Source organism: Sapajus apella, unplaced genomic scaffold (genome assembly GCF_009761245.1).
Source record: "Sapajus apella isolate SASKATOON/1434 unplaced genomic scaffold, GSC_monkey_1.0 scaffold75, whole genome shotgun sequence".
In the NCBI taxonomy this organism is placed as follows: domain Eukaryota; kingdom Metazoa; phylum Chordata; class Mammalia; order Primates; family Cebidae; genus Sapajus; species Sapajus apella.
Window position 1 is genome coordinate 3,577,333 of NW_022437015.1, and position 6,131 is coordinate 3,583,463.

Genomic DNA, 6,131 nt, shown 5'->3' on the forward strand with positions numbered 1-6,131 from the left:
GCTGCTATAGGCCGACAGTGACTAGGCTGCCTCCTTGCTGGGCTGCGCAGGTCTGAAGGAAAAAAAAAAAAAAAGAAGGCAGCAGCATAACGGAAACTCATAAATAAAGCCCTAAATCCCTGGGACAGAGCACCCGGGAACAAAAAGCAGTTTATGAGTTCTCCTGCAGCAAACCTAAAAGTACCTGCCCAGCAGCTCTGAATGAACAACAACAGAGCTCGCACCTCACCATTTGAGCTCCTATAAAGAAAAGACCATCTCCTCAAGCAGCTCCCTGACCCCTATATATCCAAAAAGACACCTCATAAAAGAGAGATCAGATTGACACTAGGCGGGTATCCTTTGGGACAAAGATAGCAGAAGAAAAAAACAGATAACAACACTTGCTGTTCAACAGCTGATGCAGGTTAACCCCAGGCAAGCAGGGCCTGGAGTGAACCTCAGCAGACCTACAGCAGAGGGGCCAGACTGTCAGAAGGAAAACCAAGAAACAGAAATAACTTCATCATCAACAAACAGAACGTCAATCTGAAAGATTTGAGACCCAATCTGAAAGCAAGCAACTACAAAGTCGACAGGTGGATAAATCCTTAAGGATGGGAAGAAACTGGCGCAAAAAGGATGAAAACACCCAAAACCAGAACACCTCTCCTCCTAAAAGGGATCACAACTCCTCGCCAGCAAGGGAACAAGGTTGGATGGAGAACGAGTGTGATGAAATGACAGAATCAGACTTCAGAAGTTGGGTAGTAGGAAACTTCTGTGAACTTAAAGAACATGTTCTAACCAAATGCAAAGAAACTAAGAACCTTGAAAAAAGATTTGACGAAATGCTAACAAGAATGGACAAAATAGAAAGGAATATAAGTGAATTGATGGAGCTGAAAACTGCAAAACGAGAACTTCGTGAAGCATGCACAAGTATCAACAGCCGAATGGACCAAGCAGAAGAAAGGATATCAGAGGTCGAAGATCAACTCAATGAAATAAAACGGGAAGGCAAGACTGGAGAAAAAAGGGTAAAAAGGAATGAACAAAGTCTCCAAGAAATGTGGGACTATGTGAAAAGACCTAATCTACGTTTGATAGGCATACAGGAATGCGACGAAGAGAATGAATCCAAGCTGGAAAATACTCTTCAGGATATTATCCAGGAAAACTTCCCCAACCTAGCAAGGCAGGCAAACATTCAAGTCCAGGAAATACAGAGAACACCACAAAGATATTCCTCAAGAAGAGCAACCCCAAGGCACATCATCGTCAGATTCACCAGGGTCGAAATGAAGAAGAAAATACTAAGGGCAGCCAGAGAGAAAGGTCGGGTTACCCATAAAGGGAAGCCCATAAGACTCACAGCAGATCTCTCAGCAGAAACCCTACAAGCCAGAAGAGAATGGGGTCCAATATTCAGCATCCTTAAAGAAAAGAACTTTCAACCCAGAATCTCCTATCCAGCCAAACTAAGCTTCATAAGTGAAGGAAAAATAAAATCCTTTGGGAACATGCAAGTACTAAGAGATTTCGTCACCACCAGGCCAGCTCTACAAGCGCTCCTGAAAGAGGCTCTACACATATAAAGGAACAACAAGTACCAGCTCAACTAAAGGGCAAAACAGCCAGCTAGCACCAAAATGGCAGTATCAAATTCACACATAACAATATTAACCCTAAATGTAAATGGACTAAATGCCCCAATCAAAAGACACAGACTGGCAAATTGGATAAAAAGCCAAAACCCATCGGTGTGCTGTATCCAGGAAACCCATCTCACATGCAAGGATACACAAAGGCTCAAAATAAAGGGATGGGGGAAGGTTAACCAAGCAAATGGAGAGCAAAAAAAAGCTGGAGTTGCAATTCTCATCTCGGATAAATTAGACTTTAAAGCAACAAACATCATAAGAGACAAAGAGGAACATTACATAATGGTAAAAGGATCAATGCAACAAGAAGAGCTAACGATCCTAAATATATATGCATCCAATACAGGAGCACCCAGATACATAAGGCAAGTTCTTAATGACTTACAAAGAGACTTAGACTCCCACACAATAATAGTGGGAGACTTTAACACCCCATTGTCAACATTAGACAGATCAATCAGACAGAAAATTAACAAGGATATCCAGGAGTTGAACTCAGACCTGGACCAAGCAAACCTAATAGACATTTACAGAACTCTCCACCCCAAATCCACAGAATATACATTCTTCTCAGCACCACATCACACCTACTCTAAAATTGACCACATAATTGGGAGTAAATCACTCCTCAGCAAATGCAAAAGAACGGAAATCGTAACAAACAGTCTCTCAGACCACAGTGCAATCAAGTTAGAACTCAGAATTCAAAAACTAACTAAGAACCGCACAGCTTCATGGAAACTGAACAACTTGCTCTTGAATGTTGACTGGATAAACAATGAAATGAAGGCAGAAATAAAGATGTTCTTCGAAACCAACGAGAATGAAGACACAACATACCAGAATCTCTGGGACACATTTAAAGCAGTCTCTAGAGGAAAATATATAGCAATAAGTGCCCACATGAGAAGCAAGGAGAGATCAAAAATTGACACCTTATCGTCAAAACTGAAAGAGCTAGAGGAGCAAGATCAAAAAAACTCAAAGTCTAGCAGAAGACAAGAAATAGCTAAGATCGGCCGGGCGCGGTGGCTGAAGCCTGTAATCCCAGCACTTTGGGAGGCCGAGGCGGGTGGATCACGAGGTCAAGAGATCGAGACCATCCTGGTCAACATGGTGAAACCCCGTCTCTACTAAAAATACAAACAAATTAGCTGGGCATGGTGGTGCGTGCCTGTAATCCCAGCTACTCAGGGGGCTGAGGCAGGAGAATTGCCTGAACCCAGGAGGCAGAGGTTGCGGTGAGCCGTGATCGTGCCATTGCACTCCAGCCTGGGTAACATGAGTGAAACTCCATCTCAAAAAAAAAAAAAAATAGACAGACCACTAGCAAGATTAATAAAAAAGAAAAGAGAGAATAACCAAATTGATGCAATAAAAAACGATAAAGGGGATATCGCCACAGATTCCACAGAAATTCAAACCATCATCAGAGATTATTACAAACAATGCTATGCACACAAACTAATAAACCTGGAAGAAATGGATAAATTGCTGGACACTTGCCTCTTGCCAAGCCTAAACCAGGAAGAAGCCGAAACCCTGAACAGACCCATAACAAGGTCTGAAGTTGAGGCAGCAATTAAGAGCTTACCACCCAAAAAAAGCCCAGGTCCAGATGGGTTCACAGCTGAATTCTACCAGACATACAAAGAGGAGCTGGTACTATTCCCTCTGAAACTATTCCAAACAATACAAAAAGAGGGAATTCTTCCCAAATCATTTTATGAGACCAACATCATCCTGATTCCAAAACCTGGCAGAGACTCAACAAGAAAAGAAAACTACAGGCCAATATCCATGATGAACATAGATGCAAAAATCTTCAATAAAATACTGACAAGCCGATTGCAACAGCACATCAAAAAGCTTCTCCACCATGATCAAGTAGGCTTCATCCCGGGGATGCAAGGCTGGTTCAACATACGCAAGTCTATAAACGTAATTCACCACATAAACACAACCAAAGACAAAAACCACATGATTATCTCAATTGATGCAGAGAAGGCCTTTGACAAAATTCAACAGGCCTTTATGCTAAAAACACTCAATAATCTAGGTATCAATGGAACGTATCTCAAAATAATAAAAGCTATTTATGACAAACCAACAGCCAATATCATACTGAATGGGCAAAAACTGGAAGCATTCCCCTTGAAATGTGGCACCAGACAGGATGCCCGCTCTCACCACTGCTATTCAATATAGTATTAGAAGTTCTAGCCAGAGCAATCAGGCAAGAAAAAGAAATAAAGGGCATTCAAATAGGAAAGGAGGAAGTCAAATTGTCTCTATTTGCAGACGACATGATTGTATATCTAGAAGACCCCATCGTCTCAGCCCCAAACCTCCTGAAACTGATAAGCAAGTTCAGCAAAGTCTCAGGATACAAAATCAATGTACAAAAATCACATGCATTCCTACACACCAGTAACAGACTTAAAGAGAGCCAAATCAAGAACAAACTTCCATTCACAATTGCCACAAAGAGAATAAAATACCTAGGAATACAACTAACGAGGAATGTAAAGGACCTCTTCAAGGAGAACAACAAGCCACTGCTCAACGAAATAAGAGAGGACACAAACAGATGGAGAAACATCCCATGTTCATGGTTAGGAAGAATCAATATCGTGAAAATGGCCATACTGCCCAAAGTAATTTACAGATTCAATGCTATCCCCATCAAGCTACCAATGACCTTCTTCGCAGAACTGGAAAAAACCATCTTAAACTTCATATGGAACCAAAAGAGAGCCCGCATAGCCAAGTCAATTCTAAGCAAAAAGAACAAAGCGGGGGGCATCACAATACCAGACTTCAAACTATACTACAAGGCTACAGTAATCAAAACAGCATGGTACTGGTACCAAAACAGAGATATAGACCAATGGAACAGAACAGAGGTCTCGGAGGCAACACAACCTTTCTACAACCATCTGATCTTTGACAAACCAGACAAAAACAAGCAATGGGGAAAGGATTCCCTGTTCAATAAATGGTGTTGGGAAAGCTGGGTAGCCATGTGCAGAAAGCAGAAACTGGACCCCTTCCTGACACCTTACACTAAAATTAACTCCAGAAGGATTAAAGACTTAAACATAAGACCTAACACTATAAAAACCCTAGAAGAAAATCTAGGCAAAACCATTCAGGACGTAGGTGTAGGCAAGGACTTCATGACCAAAACGCCAAAAGCATTGACAACAAAAGCCAAAATAGACAAATGGGACCTAATCAAACTCCACAGCTTCTGCACGGCAAGAGAAACAATCATTAGAGTGAATCGGCAACCAACAGATTGGGAAAAACTTTTTGCAGTTTACCCATCTGACAAAGGGCTGATATCCAAAATTTGCAAAGAACTAAAGCAGATTTACAAGAAAAAAACTAACAAGCCCATTCAAAAGTGGGCAAAGGATATGAACAGACACTTCGCAAAAGAAGACATACGTGAGGCCAACAAACATATGAAAAATGCTGATCATCACTGGTCATCAGAGAAATGCAAATCAAAACTACACTGAGATACCATCTCACGCCAGTTAGAATGGCAATCATTAAAAAATCTGGAGACAACAGATGCTGGAGAGGATGTGGAGAAATAGGAACACTTTTGCACTGTTGATGGGAGTGTAAATTAGTTCAACCATTGTGGAAGACAGTGTGGTGATTCCTCAAGGACCTAGAAATAGAAATTCCATTTGACCCAGCAATCCCATTACTGGATATATATCCAAAGGATTACAAATCGTTCTACTATAAGGACACGTGTACACGAATGTTCATTGCAGCACTGTTTACAATAGCAAAGACCTGGAACCAACCCAAATGCCCATCGAAGATAGACTGGATAGGGAAAATGTGGCACATATACACCATGGAATATTATGCAGCCATCAAATCGATGAGTTTGGGTCCTTTGTAGGGACATGGATGAACCTGGAAACCATCATTCTCAGCAAACTGACAGAAGAGCAGAAGATCAAACACCGCATGTTCTCACTCATAGGCGGGTGTTGAACAATGAGAACACATGGACACAGGGAGGGGAGCACTACACACTGGGGTCAGTTGGGGGGAAATACGGGAGGGACGGTGGGGGTGGGAAGCTGGGGAGAGATAGCAAGGGGAGAAATGCCAGATGTAGGTGATGGGGAGGAAGGCAGCAAATCACACTGCCACGTGTGTTCCTATGCAACAATTTTGCATGTTCTTCACATGTACCCCAAAATGTAAAATGCAATAAAATAAATAAATGGGAAAAAAAATAATAATAATAAGAGCTATTTATGACAAACCCATAGCCAATGTCATATTGAATGAGCAAAAACTGGAAGCATTCCCTTTGAAAACTGGCACAAAACAAGGATGCCCTCTCAAAACTCCTATTCAACATAGTATTGGAAGTTCTGGCTAGGGCCATCAGGAAAGAGAAAGAAATAAAAGGTATTTGAATAGGAAGAGAGAACATCAAATAGTCTCTGT